At 46.9% G+C, this 22,270-nt stretch overlaps 1 protein-coding gene across 4 annotated transcripts in view; it reads left to right on the top strand.

Annotated features, from left to right (window-relative positions):
- Nucleotides 1–9,384: 9,384 nt before the first annotated feature.
- The window catches only part of LOC120950547 (uncharacterized), a 39,531-nt gene continuing 26,645 nt past the window's right edge, over nt 9,385–22,270 (top strand). Inside the window, exon 1 of one of the 4 annotated variants that reach the window (XM_040368671.2) lies at nt 9,385–10,202. The gene's annotated coding sequence lies outside the window, so the exon portion shown is untranslated. The other 3 variants (XM_040368670.2, XM_040368673.2, XM_040368672.2) reach the window with 3 other exon arrangements.

Genomic DNA, 22,270 nt, shown 5'->3' with positions numbered 1-22,270 from the left:
CAGCTGAGATACTGCCACCGGCAGAGCCTACGACCATTTCGGACACCGCAGTGGTCGGTCATTGACAACACGTGACACGGGCTGTTTCCCATTCCCCATGGCACGCAGCAAGGCGACAACACAACGAAACCACTCATTCATCGTTGATGTGCATCGCACGCGCTTCGATTGTGCGGAAGATAATGCTTGCCATTGATAGGCCGTATCGGCATAATCGGCACGTACGCAACACCACGGACGAAAATGCCGTCCTCCAACCATCATGGAGACGCCTGGTTGCCCGTGTGCGGGCGTTCCATTTGTTTCGCTTTTTTTTGTGGACTAAAGCTAAAGAGGGGCAAAAGCAGATGATTGTCTTTTACATTGATTCGTTGTGCAGAGGGGGGGGGGGGGGGGGGGGAACACCGCTGAAAATTACTATGTGGGATTAGCACTGGATGGGGAAGCATAGAGTGAGCGAGATAAAAATGCCATTTATGGGAATATGCTTTACCCACACACTAATTTGACGAAGAGTTGATATGGGTTTTACAACTCCACTGTTACGGGTAAAAGCTCCAGCTTTAAGGGGCAAACGTAAACGCAACAGTGTAAAAGGTTTTGCTGAGCGAGATTGTTTGTCTAACAAATTGTAGCGATAATTAATCGGAAACACAAACCGTATTCATGACAGCATACGATTATGTAACCGGTAACGGTGGTTGCTGGATACGCGTATTGTGATATATTGTTGTCCCACCCCCCCCTTCCTCCCCCACAGACTACCCTCATTACCATAATTGCCCTAATTGGGTAGCATATGTTTCGATGCTGGTCGATAGCGAGCCCCACAGCGGCTAAGGGCTAAGGGAGAGCCATAAAACAAGACACACTTTGTGTTGGCGAGGCGAGGCACGTGTTACCGTCGAAAAACATAACCGAATGGATGCAGTGGATGAAACATGGATTTTTTTAGGAGAATTCTAAAAATATTTTAATAACAAAATAGCAAGGGAAAGTTTTGGTATGAATATTTGGAACGTTTTGTGATGCTTTTTTTTTAAAGCAAACTGCATTGAACCCTTCAAGGGGCCTACAATAATACAAACTATTCCACAACAGTAGTGCCTGTCAGGAACGAAACTTTTTCTTTCAAATAAAAACGAACAGTCAAAGTAAAGGACTAAACAAATCCAATGCGTGCCCAACCGAAAGCATCCAAAAGCCTCCCAACAATGAACTTGTAAGTGAACCGATCAATGCCTCAAAAATCTAGAGAAAAAATACACCAATAACGAAAGCTGAAAGAGCAGTGGGCAAAAATAAAAATAACAGCATATCGAACTCGTTTTCCCTATTAAGCTTGCACAAAGCCACCGGTACGCTTCACCGGATAGCGAGATTTGAATACCGGATTGAGGCACGGTCGGCCACGGCGGCATGATACACTGGTGGGATGAACACAAAAGTCGTTCGAGGTTTTGCTGAAGCAACACAGAGCAACAACTACAAAAAAAAAGAATGGCAGGAATGGAAGAAGGAAAAAAAAGCGCTCAGAACACAGCGTAGACAACGAAACCCGGAGTGGCTTGGTTATTGTGATCCAGAGGATTTGTACCCGTCGAATGTGCTGGCGTGGCGAAAGTCGCACGGTAACAAGCGAACGGTGTAAAAAAAAGAACATTGAGTGGAGAATGATTTTTTCTAAAAAAAAACATAGTAGGCATAGAGACGAAACCTACAGGGATGCATCACACGGAAGTGATACTTTTCGGGGAAGTTTGAAAGTCAATTAACGATCTAGTAGCCAATCGGCTAGCTCGCGCTACAGAAAGGATAAAGCTTGAAAGCTCGCGATAGCCATTTCGGACTTTTGCATTTAAAGGAACATATTTTTAGGCTCTAAATTGGTAAATTGTATAATAGTGCTTTGAAAATTATTCCTAAAAGTCATAAAAAAGGGGAAAAAGCGAAGGCCGCCATTTTTGTGTCTAGTGTTGCTGTTGTCAAAATTCTTTCTCTCCACCGGTAGCAGCCCCCAAGTGTTTCGAGGTCCATGATTCCGAGCACGTAGCAGTATGATTTTATTATTATCATTACCATAATATAATCGCTTTCCGTGAGTTATTCGTGGCGTGCAAAAAAGTAAACATCGAAAAGGAATCATGAGAAGTGGCTGGAACGGTTCGGTGGAGGGATGGGGGGACAAAGAACGAGAAACCAAACAGGCGCAAAGAAGTGGCGCAGGCAAGCCTTTGTTGCGCAGGAGGAAAATTTTAGGGCCGGAAAATGGCACACTTTCGCACAAAATTCTTTCGCCCCCAAAACTTAACTGAGGCTGTGCGGATTTTCAATCTGGCACGGTTGGAAAATTAGATTCAATTCGTTTGCTGTTCGTTGCTGCGGCGGAATCTGGTTCGTGTGAACAGACCCCCTCTCCCCGTCCCTTGTTACAAGACGTTGAGAGCAAACGGTAGACCAAGCAACAAAAAACGCACGCCGGAAAACTTCCCTTGCCAGCCTGTAGAGCCTGCCCGCTTTGGCACGATCGGCACGAAGTCCTTCCGCGAAACGGTGGCTGCTGGAAGTTTACTTGTAAGCGGGTGCAAAACAGGAGCCGGAAAGTGAAAAGGAGAATGATAAAACTATTACCAACCGAAATCGGAATTCGGTAGCAGCTGTTCAGGTGAGGTTTTTGATGTTTTGGCAGCTCTGGTCGAGTGTGTCGACAGTGGGTTGTGACGTGAGTAGTGGCAGAAGTTCGTTAAAGTGAATCAGCATCGGGCTCTTTAATGAAAAGCTTTTTTCGCAGAAAATGCTGCCGAGCGATGTGGTTGGCGAGGAAAGTTGGTTTGGGATTAGTTTTGGAATGGAAAATGGAAAATCCCTGCAGAGGCGTTAGAAGCCAATTATAAATATTGTTAGTATAAAAGCGAAAGTGAGGGATAATTATAAAAGCGAATCGTTTGCGCAGAAAAAGGTGAAGCAAAAGCGATACACACTTTCTCAATATAGCGAATAAGAACAATTTTTGACGACGGATGACGTAAGTGTAATATAAATTGTTAAAGTTGAGCAAAAATAGTCGAAAAACAAGTAAATAATTGTACTGTTTAGACACACAATAAATCAACAAAGTGATGTGGTCCTGTCCTGTGGACGATTTTATTAAATATTTAAATAAAAATTACTTACATATTAACATGGAACTTCAAACGAATTGATCGATGTCCTAGAAATGATACACAAATAAAGCGTAAAAAAACATGCATGCCAAACATAATCAATCTTAACCACAGTACTCCAGTAACAAAATGTAGTAGAGTCTCCAGTTAACCACCACCGTTAGGCACACGTAAAAAAAATGCCCGTAATATTTTTACCACATAAAAGAAAGCTTTCACTGTTCATTTCCTGTTGGAAACGAGCAGTGCGCTACATTATTCATTCAATGTTAAAACTTTAATTCAAGCTGCAACCAAACATCCATCTCAATGTCTTTGAACAATTAAATTCACTTACAACAGAACGTCGCATGTGTGGCTGGGTGTATTGTCACCATGGAGACTATCCACCGTTCGGGGTGTGACAATTGCTGCGACCCAGCACAGTGCGCCACGCAATACGTCCAAATGTGCGGAGAATAAATTAAAGCTACCCACAAAGGGAAATATTACATTCTACATAGCACTCGAATAAAAAATGGCCGCTTACCGGAGGAGGGGGATCAAGAGGGACCATTCTTACCAAAATGATGCTGCTGCCACAAAGCGATCCGAGAGCAAAAAACCAAAAAAATACAGCAAACACGGGAAGCACCAAAAGCTCACCCAGACCGGATCGATGCGCGGCGGAGCCCTGCGAGGCTGAGACGTGCGATGGATCTCCCCCGGCGGGGGTTTGGCGTTTCTTTTTGAGTGGAATTTTGTGTCAACGGTGAATGTCCAACTGGGAAAAGCGGGCGCGCGCGCGCGCCTGTTTGTGCGTATTTGTGTGTGTGCGTTCATGTGTTGTAAGGGCCGTTTTGACAACTTTCTTCGAAAGCACAATTTCTTCCACCGCTCCATTGCTTTTTCAAACGCCTCGCAAGGCGAAATCGACGACACACGACGATGGAAACTTTGGGCGAAGGAAATATTACTCCGCATCCCGCTTTCCCGCGCTCCCTTTCTTTTTCCTCTGCCATGCCACCATTGTGTGTTGCTCTCGCATCCCGGCAGGCAAGTGCATCCTTCCTCGATTGCTGCTATACTCTCGCCCCGAAAGCTTCCGGTCGCGCGAAAACATAGGCCTTCGCTTTACCCCCCTCGTCGTGTGCTCACGCTTTACGCGCGAACGAACACACATCAACCGGAAGCGCTGGTAGGGCCGGAAAGTGGTGCCACCAGCAAGTAGCAAAGTATACTTGCTCGCTCGCTCGCGCACCCCGCCATATTGCGGCTTTCCTCTCCGCCGTAGGGCGTTCCGTGGAAAAAATGTACCATTTGCCGTTCGTCTTTCCATCCCTTTTACCTTTGGCTTACTCTTCGGCATTGTTGAAGACTTTTCACCCCCCACCCTGAAGTGGCAACAATAAGCGAGAGAGAGAAAACTTCACAATACTGTGTCGCAGACTCAAGTTAGTTGCGGCTACTTTTAACGCAACGTGGTTACGTTTTGGGCCGGCAAAGGAAACTTTTTCCCCGATGACTTGAAGGGTTGTTTTGGGGAAGAGGAAGGGTCACCTTCACAAAACAAACACGGATTAGTCTCTCTTTTTTCCCGTCCCGTTTTCGAAATGCTAGCCGGAAGGGAATAAATGTAATCCTTTTAAAAAGCGAACCGGCGGTCCGTTGTTATTCAAAACCAGTCGGCTAAGAGTGCGGCCCACTTCATATTATTGCCGCCTTCGATGGCTCTAGCTGAGGGTTTTGGGGCGCCATTCATTGCTTTTTGGGTGGGCTTTTATGTACTGCAAGAAAGCGCAGCTACAAGAGGAGCTTTTGCTGCTTCAACTGCATTCAGCTACAGCCTCATCGGGAGCTACACTTTATTCGGGACAGTTGGCCACAATATTACGTAGAAAAATAGAAAAAAAAGCTCGATAGCTGGTCACACAACGCTGTATGGTGGAGACATTTCGAGTGGCCATTTCATACCATTTCATTGCCGGCGCACTCAAAGCAAATGTTTACCTATACACACTTTTACTTTGCACGATAGCGTAAAGATTTATGGTTATTTTCCGCCGTAAGACGAGCATAAGCTTCCAACCAACCCGATGTGCGTATGTGCGTGGGATTAACTATGTGCTGTTTTTGCTGCTTCTATCTCTCTATCTTCTATCTGCGTCTAATGCACGATAAAGATGAGATTTATGCGAGTTAGTGGTCGAGTTTGATTGTACCACAGGAATGCGTGGCGTGTGTCCGGCGCCGTGCAATTGATTGACGGGAAACAGAAATATCCATTCCGAAGAAGCGTTGGTAAGTGATTAATTGTAATGTTTCTAGCACCAGTTTCAATAAACGGTCTTGCTGATACACAGCTGCACTTCTTCGGACGCGCTGAACATTATCGATTGAAAAGGCTATAATGTAGAGAAAAAGGATCAAAGCTCAAACAGCCACAGAGTCTGCGTTCCAGTTCAACGGTTTCTGGGGTTTTCCACCTCTCCAGCCGCTTCGCTTTAAAGCGAGAAGTCGTGAAAGTCGTGACGTTTTTCTCCTAATCTGCCTACGTTTTTTGCCAGCGTTGCCTTTCATTCGTCGGTGTTGCTAGTGTGTGTGTGTGTGTGTGCTTGGCTTAAATTCAAACCGATACGATTTAGCATTTCCATTTCTCGGAAAACCAATCGTCCCATCAAACCTGTCCTTATGATTTATTGCTTCAGCCCGCCTTTTGGCGCTCGATAGCAGAACACCATACCACCTGTGCAATGCTCCCGGTTTCTTACATTGCTCCTTTTTTACAGAAGCAAATTTCTACCACCCCAAACCACCCGTGTGGATACTCGAAATGCGCCCACACACGTGCGCGCTCTCGTTGGAACGCGAGAAAAGCGCGAGACGCCAATCAATGAGAGCCCGTCCTCTCCGAGGGGCTTTCCGTGTAATTCCCGGTAACCGAGCGTACCATCCTCCCAATCCCAATGTGGGGACAGCTGAGCTTCCGACCGTACGGCGTTTGATGGTGATGGGTTTTGGCATTTCACGGTTCATCTGCCTGCCAACGACCGTGAAGGGAAAGCTAATCAATTAAACACTTTCGTCACATTTCCTTCACCTCTGGCCTTTCCCTCTTCTGCTCCAGCAGTCAGCCAAAGCCACAGCCCCGCGGGGAATCAGGCAGACCCCTACATCTGCAAGGCCGGGTAACCCGGTCCGGCACGATAACGTTAAGCCACCGTACGGGGACTAATTGCTTAACCGTTTCGGTACGCGAGTTTTCGAACCACTTGTTTGTTAGTTGAATTGCTGAGGCGAGATTAAACTAACTAAACGAACTGATAGCTAATATTGATACAATTATTGATCCGTTTCATTCGAGCTACAGGTAGGGGGAAGCGGGGCAAAATGGGCTTGTTGAGAAGTTGAATGAATATTCCTTTGGATTTTCCACAAAACACAATCATTCTTACATTTTTATATGCCTCCACCATTCATATATGGTTTTAAATTGCAACAAAACCTAAAAATTACGTTGAAGTATGAAAAATGTTTTAAATAAAAGTTAATTTTTCACGTGATACTATTTTGACATGCGGAGCAAAATGGGCATATGTAAACAAAACGTGAAACGTCAAAACACTGGGGGACAATATGGGCCACAACAACAGCGCTTAGGGAATGGTCAAAGCTGTTGTGCCTGGTTAACCCAAGATGTTACGTTCGATCTTCGGCGGAGTACGGGACGCCGACGGTGCCTGGAGAAGACGGAGGAATAATAAGCTCATCACGAGCTGCTAGGTGGAATCCTGGTGAAAATCGGGAGACTGAGATGGCTGGGGCATATAGCGAGGAGGCCTGTTAGCTATCCAGCCAGGGAGGTCAACGAAAGGGACCCAACAGGCACGCGGAAGAGAGAGGCGCAGCGAGTACGGTGACTTGACCAGGTCGAGGCGGACTTGCGGAGGATTGGTGTCTCGAGTTGGAGATCTGCAGCACAGGATCGGGTGTTATGGCATTCTGTTCACGGCACGAGTCAACCAACGGCTCTAGTCCGTTATATCCGTTATCCCCGTTGTCCCACAGGCAGCATTTTTATATTTATTGTTACAGTAATAAAAATATGCAGTCAATCGCCTTGCTTTGTTCAGATTAATTGTATAGAAATTTCATATTTTTCTTAAATATACCATGTAAAACTACCACGCGCATCTCTGTAACACTGCTTAAAGCTGATTTTCGATTTATTGGTAAAAAACACATCAATATGATACTAATTCTGATGTTATATTTTTCATGATTATTTTTTTATTATAGGTTACAAAACTTGCGGTTGCAGAATGGCGTTCAATGAACCCTCCAATGAATACATTTTGAGCCTTGGAATTTATCCTAGCTGTGAAATAATGCTTTAATAAAAGGTGCCCATTTTGTCCCTTTTACCCCTATAGGATCCTTTTCAGCCGCACAACCCTTCTTCAGATCGTCAAAAATGTTAACGTTTGCATTGGGAAACACAATATTGGTCTTTTTGGTTTTGCTTCTATTTGCTTCCCTCTGGTCAGAGAATGCTGAACAAATTCCATTGTGAAGATGCAACCAAATTCCATCCCTAGTACAGGGAAACAGGTGGTGAAAATGCTTCACATTCCTCAGGTCCTGGTCGAACAAATGCCATCGATCTATTTCATTGCTGAACGTTACCGAACGCTTGTGTCGTTACATCTACTAAAACACTGAGAATATGTAAATAGTTGAGCATTTGATTTACATTTCAGTATTCTTAAAATCACCAATCGGCTTAAAGCAGTTTCACCGGAACAAAAATAGCTTACAACATTGCACCAGGTGCGCCTTCCCAACCAGCTGCCCAACCGGCTAATATAAGCTCTCAAGCTCACAATAAACATTCCCCTTTCCTCCACGCCCCCCTGCCGCTCTGTTCCGGGACGATTTTCTACGTAACAGACTGGCGCATTCATTCACCTTCATTTAATTACATTTACCCTGAAGCAAAACTTCTTTCTGTCCATCGTAAACGGCTTTTTCCGAGCGACGTAGCGACGATGCACCAATCCCGATCGTTCGTTCGATCGTATTGATGCAAAACTTTATCACTTTTTCCTCACCAACACTTTCCACTGACTGGGCTTCTGTCGAAAAGGTGGATTTGCATTTCCATTCGATGTCAATCGTACCGCACGGAGGAGGGGCTAAGCTGTGTGCCTTTGCTGAACTTTTCATCGAAAAAGTTATCTTGCCGATGGTTTCCGTTGCCACACAGCCCAGCACAGAGTGTCGTCGTGTCGTCGTGTCGTGTCGGGTTTGGTGAAAGAAGATGTGTGACTCACCCGAAAACTTTGCCTTTGCAACACACCGGAACCGAGCGGCAGGCTCTTGTCTTTGAACGACGTAAGGAAAGAATCCTCACACACCCGCACGAAGAGTGGAGGAAGCAGTGAAGGTAAATCCATTTTCACATTCCACCCCTTCTTTTGGGCAATTCGGAACGGATCGATTCTGCACGACCTCAGCCACCATCCTGTACGGGGTTCGGGTGTGTGTGTGCTCGCGCGTTCTGTTTCCAAGGTGGAAAACTGTGGCAGGAATAGCAGTAGATAGCAAATGCCGTGTGCAGGTGGCGGTACAAAGGCACACGCGGGGTGGTGGCCGACAGGTTCAATAATCAAATTTACCCTTCCCATTGAGCGATTTCCCCACAGGGTATATACATCGACCGACGGTGTCGCAACCCCCACCCGGTCGCCGTGTGTTTGGCGCCCATGCCACAGCCATGTCGCCCTGAAATTGCCATTCCTCTAACCCCATCATCTCGTAAGCGCGCTCTCATCGTCTCTCTCTCTCTCTCCCCCGGTGTGACACATCAGGGAAAGTGTACGCGACACACGATTGCTTTTCTTTTATTGCCAGCGAGATCTTACAGACCACTTTTGCTTTCACAGAGAGAGCGCGCCCCCTTGTGCCCGCGCACGCACGGAAGCTGTGGTGGAGCCAGAGCGACGAGCGACCGCCCGGCGGATAATACAGCGATCAACACTAACGTTTGTACAAGTGCGCCACGGTTCAGTGTAGCTCACTGTTTTAGTGGCCCCACGATAGGGGTTGATTTGAGTAAGATGATTGCGTTCTCTCGCTCTTTCTCTTTCTTGTTCTTCCTTCGTCGCTCTCGGGCATTGATGTCTTGGAATTCATTTCCCGTACATCTCCTTCACGCTGCGAGCGAAGCTGCTGTGACGCTCTGCTCTTGGCGCTCTGTAGTGAGTGCTCGAAGGAGAGAGAGTGAGAGTAGCTCACCGAGTTCATCCCCATTCCCACAGGTTGCTGCTGTTCATCGGCACAGGTCGCAGCGTGTCCGTCATTCGTGTGCGAATAGTCCGACGGCATCGAAGTAGGTTTTGCGCGCGGTTTTGGGTCTACGGCACGGGTGCCACTTACTACAGCAGTGCAGTGTGGCCAAAGCTTCTCCAGCATCTGACCGTTTGCGGGTGTTTGGACGTGTGTTTTGTGCTGCAAGAGAGCGTTCTGTGCCGTCGCTTTAACTCAACCCGTGTTCGTGTTCGGATACTATCAAGTTCTGTGTAAAAGTGAAACAGGAAGGTTTGTGAAGGTGCTACGAATGCTACGAAGCGCCGTTTTGTGACGTCAAACAGTGGACGAACGTTTCCGGTCGATAGAGGATTGTTTGCTTCGTTGCTCCGGTTGGGTTCGTGTTCGTCCTCTTCCCATCGAATCGCTCCCGAAAAAAAATGTGTTGAAGTTCTTGTTGTAGCTGCCCCCCCCCCGCCGTCTTCAATCCTGCCGTTGAGTGCGCTGAGTGCTATTTCAAGTTAATCCGCAGTTTGAGCCACGCCACGAGTGTGGATTACGAGATGTAGCTGGAGGTGTGTCTCAGTTTCGGTTGATCCCCAGGGTCAGCCAGCAGCAGCAGCAGCAAGGAATGTAAAGAATTCGTAAGCGAGGAAAAGAATCAGCGGGCAGCAGCAGATTGCGCACAGCGGCCGAAGAAGTGCTCAGGAAGGCGAACGACTAGACCTCGAAGCTGCTGCTGTACGTTGTGTATGTTTGTGTGTGTGTGACTGGTGAGTGAAAGTGTTTCCAGGGCCTACTACACGTGCTCCTACGCCAGCCTGCTCGGTAGGGCGGAGCAGGATGGAGCACGTTTTTAATTTATTTGCAGTTCGCTTCACCTTAGTACAGTTTTTGGGCGCCGTTTAAACAGCTGAGCGGTAGGAGATTTTTACGTAATCCCTCTAACACTAATGCAGGGTAGTGTCTGCCACAAAATGAGACAAAAATAACCTCAAAATAGATTGAAGGGAAGGAGAAGATTCACACATTTTATCCTCTCCAATCATCATAAAACGGTGAAACGTTTCAAATTAAAGTGGCTTGCTGCCTGCTCCCTCGTACGCACATCCGCCGTACTAAAGTTCCAAGAATTGACATTCCAGAAAATAGGATTTTGATTTACAACTCCCGGCGAAACCGGCCATACCAGCCAACCGTGACGAAAGGTATATCACCTTGCCAGGATGGGTCGTTAGGAAAAAAAGGGAAAAGACCGAACAGCACTAAAAACGGTAAACCAGCCCCAATCGCCGATAAGATAGCGTTTTAAGGTGCAGGGGCGTGTTGGGGGACAGACGGCTCAGTCAAGCGCGCGCGCAAGTACACGCTCGAAGCCGGCGGACGCACCGCAGGTAAGCCGATTCCGTGTCCTTTGCCTCGTGATTTGCCATGTTTAATTAGGTCCGCTTCCTTCCGCGATCGACGGGAATTCAATTACGGAACTTAATTTGCGGCCCTAATGGCATAATTATTGACCGGCGCGGCTCACAGGATCGCTAATGGGGGACACACAGGGCTGGAGAGGGTTTGATTGTAGTTTAGTGCTTGGAAATGAAAGTTGTATTCATTAGGGGGGTGTGACAAAAAAAGCGAACAAAGAGAGAAAGAGAGACTCAATGGAAAGGTTTCACTGTGAGGAGCACTCTGCGCATCTTCCACGAGCTTCCAGTTGGCCACGGTAACGATTCGTTCACCTGTCTTCTTACAACCCTTACAAATGGTTTCGTGGAAGCGGCAATCGTCGTTCTGCTAATGAAGAAAAACTCCCTTTGGTGGGACACTTTTCGCTCCGTTTGCCATAAACATTCTGTTCGGTGGTTTTATTCTTCCCTGGAATTAAATGCGCTTGTTTTTATTGCCTTTAATACAAGCACAAACACACACATACACACACACACATACTCATGTAACATTTACCTTCACTTGTAGATGCCTTTTAACCTCATCCCGAAAGTAGGAACGAAGGGGGAAAGGAAGGAATTTCCCTTCAGGAAGCATCAAGGTGGCCGACGAGGAAGCTATTTTCCTAATGTCATTTCCATTGATTAAACAGGCAGCCGACGATTCCGTTTTCATTTGCAATTCCAATTCGATTCGGATGAAGAGGGACAGGGGGAAAGGGAGAGGTCTGGTTGAGCGTCACGCATCTGCAAGCAAGGAACACAGTTCCATTCTCGCCAGCCATAAATATGCAAAACAAACACCAGTGAGCAAATTGTAACGATCCAAACATTGCCGAATGCTTGAAGCGAGCAAAAAAAAAAAACACGAATGATAATTTATTTGCGCTGTTGATTCTGCTCCGGCACTTTTGCGAGATCAATCACGGTTGTGCGAGCGACTTTCCCTTGTCCAGTGAGCATGGAGTTGGCCGTACTCGCGGCACATCGTTTGTATCGGCCACTCCATGGCCGTACCATCCGGCCAATGTTGCTAACCCATGGAGGCACTGAAGGTGAGGTGAACTGAAGGCACTGAAGTTGAGAATTCGTGAGAGGGGGGGGAAAATCACACAATCACACCATCTCCATCGCGCGAATGAATGACGTTGACCTGTTAGCAACGCGCCCCACCACCAACAGCACCGATCAAGTGCTCCATGCTCCATTTGCAACATGTGAAAAACGGTGGAGGGCCGGAGTACAAAAAAAAACCCGCTCACACACACAAACACTGACAGAGGAGACGCCGGTCAAAGTGTTGTTTCTATTTATCAGATAAAAAAGCACTCAAGCGTCTGTAAGTGTGTGTGTGCGTGTGTGCGTGTGTTTGGTGTGGCGGAGGAAAAACATTGATCGAACCAGCCAGCAGCTCCAACCGGTCGATGGGTGATTGTTGAGAAAACACACTTCACATGACCGCACCCAGCAGCATGCCCTTCGTTTGGGGGGAAAAAACCGGCCATGCTCCTCCGTCCCACTGCTGCGGGGCAATGATGCACCCGGGTAATGTATTCTAATGCGCAGCGCACACACCGGGGCGTGCTGGGTGGCATTATTTATGGCGAAAGCGTGCTACCAAAATGCACGGCAAAGAAAGCGGACGAATAATCACGCCAGCATAATCGAGTCACCCAGTGGATGAAGTGTGTCGTGCCTTCGACTAAGAAGCAGCACGAAGAGAGTGTGTGTGTGTGTGTGTGAGAAAGAGGGGTACGTGCATTAATTGTTGTGGTTGAGTCGATTCCGGTAGCTGCACGTGATACTTAAGAAAGTTCCGAGAAGTTTGGCGAGATATGATATCGGGTGATGATTATTCATATTCACGGCACCATTAGAAATACAATTGAATTAATTGCAGCAATGGTATGCCTAGCGCCGCACGTGTGTTTGTGTTTGCGGTAGCCGAAATGAAATGAGGTTACGTTTGACACTATTCAGTACGGTTGATATGGTATGATAATCTTGCTTTCGAATGGTCCTCGTGTGCCACTTGTGATTTGGGCGTAGTTTAGAGTTTGATACTCAGGAACTCCCAAACTTTGATTTTATTCGCTTTATAATGGCATCAATTTACTCAAAGTGAAAAATAGAGATTAAAGCAAATTTTCGTACGATACTTTTAGTCGTGTAAAATGGCTTACCTTTTGATGTAATTCACTCATAATTGTTTAAATAAAACCAATCCAATTAATTCTCGCTCGTCGGAACCGATTTCAACCCGACCCGGTGCGCTTGAATTCATTATTTATTGAATCAGCTTTCAACATCAATCCAGTCCCTCTGAGTGCTTAATTGAACCCGTAATCCAAAACTGCCGTCTCGTTCATCATTCGGTCTTAAATTCCTGCAGGGAGTAGAAAACGTAACGCACCCGAGGCTGCCGCCTTACCTAAAGCAACCGTGCAGCGAATGTAATTTCAAGTGAGGCTAAAAGTGAGTCGTTACCCCACGCGTGTACTATGGGAGGGCGAGGAGGGTGGTCTTATTTATCCTTTACACCCATGCAGGGCAAAATTTTAATCAATCGCTACGACGGGCTCTCGGGAACATCACCGGGTGGTAAAGCTCGGAACACGGGGGCTTCCTGCCAGCAAGGCATGCCAGCAAGGAAGAGCTTCCACTTGGCACGATGGGAGCCGGTTAATGTGAACCAGATAAAGCACTTCATCTTAGAAAAACTACCCTCTACCCTTCCCCATTACTAGCAGCTTTTGACAGCAATCGAATTCCGGGCTAGGAATTGTCACCCGGTGGGGTGAAATAAAGCCTTCCGCCATGCCATGTGCCCTTCAAGCGATTGGCCGAGATCTCTCGTCCCTCTCTCTCTGTCTCGTCTTAGGGATTCCATAAAAGTGTTGCCAGTGATTGGTACAGTGTGTTTGTGTGTGTGTGTATGTGGGTACGTAGAGTAAGCGAAAGAACGGAGCACATAATCACAGCAGGACTTTTGATGTGTTTGCTTTCCACCGTTTCCATCATTGGATCACGTCTTGCGGAAATGCTTTTATCGGTTCCGCTGAGAAAGTGTGCCCTTAGAAGGCTACGGGAGGAAATGTGGTGATAGTTTTCTGCAGAAGAAAAAGAAAAAAAGAATGGAACTGTTGGCCACTTAATTTGCCCGTCATAAAACAAACGCTGATTAAAATAATTCTCTCCGGAAGCGAAGATAACGGAGCAGCAGCTATTATTAAAGGTCCAGCTCCCGTGCTCAACTGCATTTAAACATTGGACTTTTCCGGTGGAAAACTTAGATTATTTCTATTACGCAGTTTCAAATATGTTTCATGTTAAAATTAAATTTCTTACCACGATAAACAGCTGTCAATGTCAAATCACCAGATTTACTGCACAAACAACATCCACTTATGGTTTCCATTCAATTACGGGGACTAATTTGCAATAATGTGGTACTTCGGCGAAATGCGCTGCCGCTTTCGAACCGGATCGCCGGAACACGCAGCACACGGAAGCATTAAAATTACCCAAATTGAGCAAACAACAAACAAGCTCCCGAACAGTGCCGAGCCGTAGGGTCTACCCCGAAAAACGCCGAACGATTTTAGATCGAAATGGTAACAGACATAAAGCAAAAATAGAAGCAACCAACCAAGAAACACACGCTGCGGTCAAAACACCACAACCCAGGGGGGGAGAGAAGGAATCTCTCAACCAGCCTCCCAATTAGCTCCCAACCGGAGCGTCCCCATCAACGGGTCCCCAGCAGCCAGCTACTCCGCAAAACTTTATGTCAAATTAACGTGTCCCCGGGCTACGAAAAAATGGCGTGTCCTGAATACACAATCAATGCCGATCGCCGCAGACGGAGCGAGCGGCAGCATGAAGACAGCACGGCCGGCCGGAATAATTGAAATCACCCACCGGGGTAATTTGTCAACAGCGAACGGTTGTGCTTACATTATTTTTACAGCAACCTCCTCCTGCAAACATGCTTTTGGCGTGATGGCCTTTTTTCATTGCCTTCGTTCGTTGTTTTGCTGCGTCACAGTGCAAAAAAGGTTCTTCTTGCCGTTGGGGTGAAGTTGCTTATTTGAATAGTTATGTGTCTTTAAAAAAAAAGATATTTGTGGCCTGATAACAAAATGGCAACACTGTCGCACGCATAGTTTAACTTGTAACACGTGTGGTTTTCGTACGTATCAACATTCATTCAGTTCATTTGCTGTCAATAACTATGCATCGAAATTTGATGCGTTACCACAGACCCAACACCACCTCCAACCGGGGGCGTTTGATTTTACATTCATCGATAATCGAGATTGCGATTGGACAGCTCGTCATATCACGGTTCATTTCGCCCCGTTTGAGCGCATACCGTCCCGGGTGTCGGCACAGACAAATAGTGAACATAAATTATGCTCGGTTAAGCTTCACATTTAATCTGACCTCGGACCGATCGGACCTGAATATGACACACATACACGCGTGGCTGGGCAAGTGTATCAACCGTATGCAGATCTGGCAGTGTGCATGGAGAAATCGGGAACCAATATTTCTGGCGCCAACGTCGAACGTCAACATTGAACTCTCGGATGCATGGAATGAACGGCAACAAAGGCGAGAGATGATTGAACTGGATTATTGGATTGCACATTTGTACAGCACGGAACAGTTGAATGCTTCTATCGCTAAGGCTTTTATTAATGTGATTTTTATAATCCAAAGTAAATGTGAAGTCAACGCGTATCTGCCGTATGTACGGGTATACACTATTAGCAAACGACAGTTCGTTCATTGATGATCCAAGCTCAACCAGTGCTTTAGCACATGTGCGAGAGCTGATGCATCTTTAATGTAGCACTTACCACTCATAAAGCGGGTTTTACAGCTACAAGTAAGCTTCGGCTATAGGTTTTAGTGGTGTTTAACCCCCACCGGCTTTGCCGTTTGCACACTTCGGCATCGGCATTGCCAGCAAACGCCATCAGCTACCGATTCATTGATCAATAAATGCACTCTGCACCGTCATCACTGCCACAGGAGCACGAAGCTGCCCATAAGCAGCAGCCGTCGGCCATCGTGCGCCTTCGTTTAATTGGAAAATGCATTCATCCGCTGGAAAATGCAACCTGTCAGCTTTCTCCTTCTCCTCCTCTTCCTGCTGCTCAGTCAGCATTTCCTGCACGGAAGCTTTGCTCGTTTGCTGGTGCCGTTGCCGCTGTAGGTGAAGTGTGATTTAATGGCATGAGCGGCTTTACCAGGAAAGCACAGTACACACCTCCCTCTCCCCGTGCTGTGGTCATTGATTTAATGGATAGGGTAAATGAAGTCCATCGCATAACCCATTTTGTCCCAATTTTCATCGCTGTTTCTCGTACACGAATCATCAATTGTGTTGGTGGTTTTCCCAAGTGTTGGGAGTGCGTTTAATCTGTTTAATTACTTTGCAAACTTGCCAACAAAGCTACTGTTAAGCCGTACGGAAGTTAAAATGAAGCTTAATTTCCAGCACTAAGCGCCTACAGTTATACCATCCGCATGACGCCACCGTTTGTTTTACGTTCTTATTAGTGTGCTGTGGCGGTTTCATTTTCCAAAAGCACGAAAAACAAACAATGTCAAAGGGGCATCATGTTCGCGACGTGAACGAAATGTCGAACTCTCTCTCTCCCTCTCTTACCCTCCCTTGTTTATCTCGACCCAGTCTTCTGGGCCTACTATTGATCGGTAGCTTTTGACCTGCGTCACGGAAGCACCACTTACCTTGGCCTTTTACATTCTTCCCCGATCACGATGGTGGTTCGCTTCTGTGGCTCGTTGGTCCGCAAAAGGACAGGGAGGAAGGTGAAGGGAAGAGTGCCCTTCAGCACCACAAGTGCTTCCGTGAGTGAGTACGTGCTTCAGAATGCCTCCGTACCCGCCCGGTTGACCGTTGTCGATTGGTGCGGATAGACAGGCGGAAAGTGTAGAACCAACCATTAGGATCTCCATCAAGTGCCCTCGATTGGGAAACTTGCGACCCACTCGGGAGCACCAGGGCAGGGGAGACAGGGGACACCAGAAATGTGTGGAGATTTCTTCGAAAGTCAGTAGCGAACGAGCAAGCGGAGGAGTGTTCAATAGCGCAGCAACTAGGCAGGGCAGGAAAACAAATCAATATTAAATTACCCAATTAGATCGCATTGGATGCGGGCGCGGTAACTAAAATTCTTACGTTATTAAATCTTAACCGCCGCCGGTTTCGATTGTTAAAAGCCGCAGCACCCGAACCATGCCTGTGTGAAAGCTTTCTAGAATTACTCAGAGCTGTGGCCACTCAAAAAGGAAACCGGTAAGTATGGACGTGTTTACCGCGAACTACCAGCGATTTTATGCTTTCTTAGAACGCGAACTTTAAGTGCTTTCTTTTCGCCATTTTCCATTGCTGCAGATGTTGCTAAAAACATTCACATTCCAGCGCCGTTCGCTGTCGAGCCTGGAAGCAAACGGCAGCTGATGATATTAATAATTTCACACACCGCATCGCATTGCACAAACGCTCCGGCAGTGTCAAACTTTTCCCATCGATCAACTGGGCGGCTCCACCAGAGCACCAGAGCACCAAGAGCACCAGTGGCCTTCCTGTCCAAGTGTTTTTGTTCGCAATACATTTACACCAGCTCGTAAGCGAGGACGCTCCATTACGTACGTACGTACCTCTGTGTGTATATTAAAAAAGTTCACCACACAGACAGTTCACCCGGAAAACAAAAACAAAACAAGAATTTGTGGTCCGTACAGCTCGGGCCGCTCATTAGCGAGGAAGGAAAGCTTTTGTGCTCGGTTTTGTTTTCTCAAACCATTGTGTTTGTGTTTTCGCAAGTGAGCTCTGGCATCAATATAGCAGTAAAATGGACCATCTTTAAGGATACGGCGGGAGGAAGGGATGCTCAAAATAGGAAAACGACTAATTGTTTCACTCATTTAGGTTGTAGAAAGGCTTTTTTCTTCCAAATCATTAAACTGTAGCCATGTCGATGTTTCCTATAGGAACATTCGGTTGAGGGTACACCATTACTCTGTCCCTTACATTTCCTGCATGTAACCCAAATAATTTACACCCAAAAATTGATAGGAGAGAGAGAGTGAAAGAAAGACAGGACAAGTATCGCTGTTCCATCAACGTTGTAGTTCATGTTAATTTTATAATTGCTACCCGTTCCATTCCATTACATTCGATTAAATTACAAATTAAATTACAGATGACAAAATCAAAGTAATAAAGCCATTAAAGTGGCTTAATTAAAGCGAAATGGAGCCCCATTAGCTAATGAAATGTGTTCAATTGAACTGGAATTGCATTCAATTAGGCTGAACATTTCAAATGTCAACAGTGAAAAAGCGCGTTGAAATGTACCGCACACAACAACACACTGGTTCACTCGTTTTATTCATCTTTTGAACAAAACTTTACGAACTCTCTATCCCAACACGACGGTAAACCGAATGGACGAACAATCATCCACAACGCTAAAATCGCACCAGCAGTACTGCAAATGACATGAGGCAAATTAATTTGTTTCATCGCTAAACCAAGCACGTCCGTTCAACAAGTGTTTGGAGAAACTTTTTTTATTGCATGTTTGTCCGGGGTCGGGCACGGCTTATAAGCTATTCCTGTGTGTTTGTTTGACACGAACTATATCGCGTGGCACCTGGCGTGCGGTTAGAAAAAAACAAAACAAGGCGACACATCCCCTTCAGCGTGTCACCTGTCCGCTTTCCCCGTGTTAGTGCAACAGGTGAAGTTTAGCAAAGTTTTACAAAAAACGAACGAATTGCGAATCGCTCTCCCGTACCACGTTCGGATCGGTTGTGCAAGGCGTATGGGAATGTGTCATCGGCAGCGTTGCAGCTCCACACTTATCGTGAAGGAAAAACTTTGCGATGGGATTGCTTCTCCCCTTTTTTAATGAGCTTTTGCCTAGAGTGGGAAAGTGTGTGTGTGTGTGTGTGTGTGTGTGTTTGTTTATTCTTTTTGTCTGTTTTGATTGCGAAATAGTTGCTTCAGACAGCTTGTTTCGCCAGCGCCATTGGTTGATGTGAGAGAAAAACTGTGTTATTCCACTGAAAATAATCACCTCGTACTTCGAAGCAATATTTGTATTTCTTCCATTTCGAAATGAAAGCTTTTCCCCATATCAGTTTCAATTTGTTGCTATGATGTAAAATCAATCCTACATTCCGTATCTCCTCCAGTACCCAGAAGTCAACAAACACATCACTTTCCAATAAATTATTTCTCAGGCTCATCGACGCGCACTGCAATCCATGTGAGAGGTAGGGTTGAAACGTTCCACCCACAGTGGAAAACATGTCCATTGCGACCGTCGAGAATGCAATAGCTTTTTTCCTGCGAATGGGATGAAAGCAAAGTTTTTAACAAACTGCATGCTTTTTATCATGCCCCTGCTGCAGGCGTACCGGTCAGCGACCGTGCGCGAGTGATTCGATCGAATTGCGCAAAGGATCATAAGCACCGCAGTAAACTGGAGCATCGCATCGGAAAGTTTCCCATCATCGAACTGCCAGGACAGTGAGATAGCGATTGCGAACAATCGGGCCAGGGTTGCTGGCCTGCTGTACGGAAGCTGTACCCCAACCCCACTTGCTTTGCGCCCGAGCGCATCGCCCGATAAGGTCAAAGAGATTCCGAAACTTTACGATTATGTGATAATAGTGCCGAGTGTCTTCGTTTTGTCGTCGCTTTGCTAGATGCTTTGCAGCACGGGTAGAAGTAGAAGTAGAGAACGCTTGCTTACAAAAGTCCTATCAAAGACGATGGGTGGGTACACAGGCAAAAGTTTTCCACCTATTTGACCGCCAACTGCATGTGACATGATACATGAAAATCCTTTCTCCTGCTTTCGGCGGATAAGAGCGCGCTTCATCGGTTCGAGTATCAAAACTTCCCGCCAGCAGCCAGCTCCGCTCGCTTTCCTTTTTGACTGGTCACCTCCTGCTCGGCCCGGCCACCCGCCACTAAAGTATGGCAAAACTTTATCATCCCACCCGCGCACATAAATCGTGCGCTGCGGCCAAATTCTTCGTGGTAAAACAAGCGGTAATAAATTCAGTCTCGCTGCGCGCAGCCTGATTTATGCACCACGGGAAACGATCCGGGGCTCCAAAAAACGGGGAATCTTCCCTTACACGCCCTCCCTTACACACCCCACCGCACACAGGGGGGGAGTAATTTTTGACAGCAACCGCTCCAGCAGGAAGTGTCAGCTAGAATTATCAAGATTGATTATGGCCGCTCTGGAAGCGGCCCGAGTTCGTGTGTGCGCGCGCCGGGATGCTCCAACAAAACATCGCGCCGGTTGGGTGAACGGGCGAAAGGATTCAGGGCAGCAAAAGGACGCTCCAGGCAAGGGGTTTATGAAAACCCGCCGGAGCAAAACGGATTAGCGTTTTATTGCGAGCCGGCACCATAGGATGCGCTCTCCCGTGTCGGGTTTCTGAGGATGCTGCCCACTAGCTGGGGCGCGGTTTGGGCCGGGAAGTCACATCATGTGGTGATAGACATCCTGCCAACCCTGCTGCCGGGCGAACAAACCGAACCCGGTTAGACCCAACTCCGATGATGGACGGGTGCTAATCCTATCGCGAGCGGGTCAAACTGCGCCACATCTCCCTTCCGCCAAAGAACAGTTGCCTTCGTCATAATCGTGATAATAGTGCTCGTTCAAACAATGCCCCGAGCACGGGCACAAAATGGCGACGATTGACGGGGCGATAAAACCGGGCGCACATTGAAAGACGCGGGTGACGATGGCTAGATGAGTTTGTGTGTGTGTGGGTCTGTTTGCGAACACTCGTGACAGCCAAATGCCAGCGTTCCGTGACACTTTTGGAGCCACTCAGCGCTCGTCACATATGCCGCACGTGCTTGCGTACACACAAAAGAGCACACACACACACACACACATAGAAGGGAACATAAAATCTTGTCATTAGTGTCTTTCGGAAGCGCATCTCACCCCCCCGTTTGGGTGATAAGAGACGCCGCATATGAAGTCGCGCATCGTTTGGGGAGATGCTTTTAAACCGAGAAGTCATCGGTCATCCATCCATTGTGTGGCGTTGAGTTTGCAAGTGACGGAGAGCATGATAAATGATGTGTCGCCAGTGTGATAAGCTCACGCCAAACTGACAAAAAACATACGCACACATAAATCGAGACTCACATTAGCGTGGCTTTGCTACGGTTTAGTGCGGCCGATTTCACCGCCGCAACGTCCATCGAAACTGCACATTCAAATGTACGTTTTACTTTTAAGTATCTTCCGCGCGCAGGTGCCATTCCCACACCTGCCATCAGTCTTCATTAGGCAGGCGAACGTGCAAACTGACGTGCGACGAAATCTTGCCCGCGTGTTTACCGGTTTACGATCGAAAGCATCAGAAATCTCTGGTTTTTTGTTCATTTTTACCCCGCGCGTCATTCTGCATCATCCAAAACACACACACACACACACACCACTAAACATGGGATGTGTGTATGTGGTGTATGTGTTACTGTTTCGTTCGGAAATGAAACATATTCATCGAGAGCTTGTATGTAGCGCTTCCGGAGCAACGGCGGGAACAACACTAAACCACACGAGCTCGGAAATGAAACACGCAAAAGCTACGCGAGAGCACACCACCAAGCATCTGGTGGCCTGGCGTGTGAGTGTATGATGATGGATCGTGCCCCGTCAGTAGGGTCAATAAAAGCGATTCCGTCCCTGCCGCTCATGGGTTGCCATTTGCACGCATCCTGGCCGCCACTTGTTGGGCAAAGTAACGCCTTCCCATGCGATACGGAAAAGACGGTGGTATAAATAGCTTTTGCTGCATAATAGAAATTAAGTGCATCGCTCCTCCCACACGGTCAATTTCGACTCCAAGTTTCAACAGTCCGAGTTGTTTTTTGCGACAGGAAGTCGCTTTACGATTGGGAATTTGTTTGCTAATAAAGTCGTTCGAGCGTGGACGCCGCACAACACAACACAAAAGGCACAGTTGTGAATGCGGAAACATGAGGCAAACTCAAATCCCTACCAAGCGTGCTTTATTTGCTCCACCGTAGCTCCTCGCGATCCTTTTCCCCCTCCCCTTGGTTGACGGGCTCGGGAGGGTCTAATAAAACTCAGAACCATATTAAAACAAACAACCATTTTGCCGTGCTTTTATGACGGCTAGTAAACTGTCCGTCGCTTGCTCGAAAAAGGTCGCAAGCGTGTTAGTGTAAGAAAAACCGTTTATCTACGATTACACTTCGTTTCGGGATTTCCTTCCCGCATCATCCCGTTACTGCGCTCACTCGATATTGGTGGCCTTTGTTTGTGC

The sequence above is a fragment of the Anopheles coluzzii genome, chromosome 2 (assembly GCF_943734685.1).
Source record: "Anopheles coluzzii chromosome 2, AcolN3, whole genome shotgun sequence".
NCBI lineage: Eukaryota > Metazoa > Arthropoda > Insecta > Diptera > Culicidae > Anopheles > Anopheles coluzzii.
This window is presented reverse-complemented; position numbering and strand designations above follow the sequence as displayed.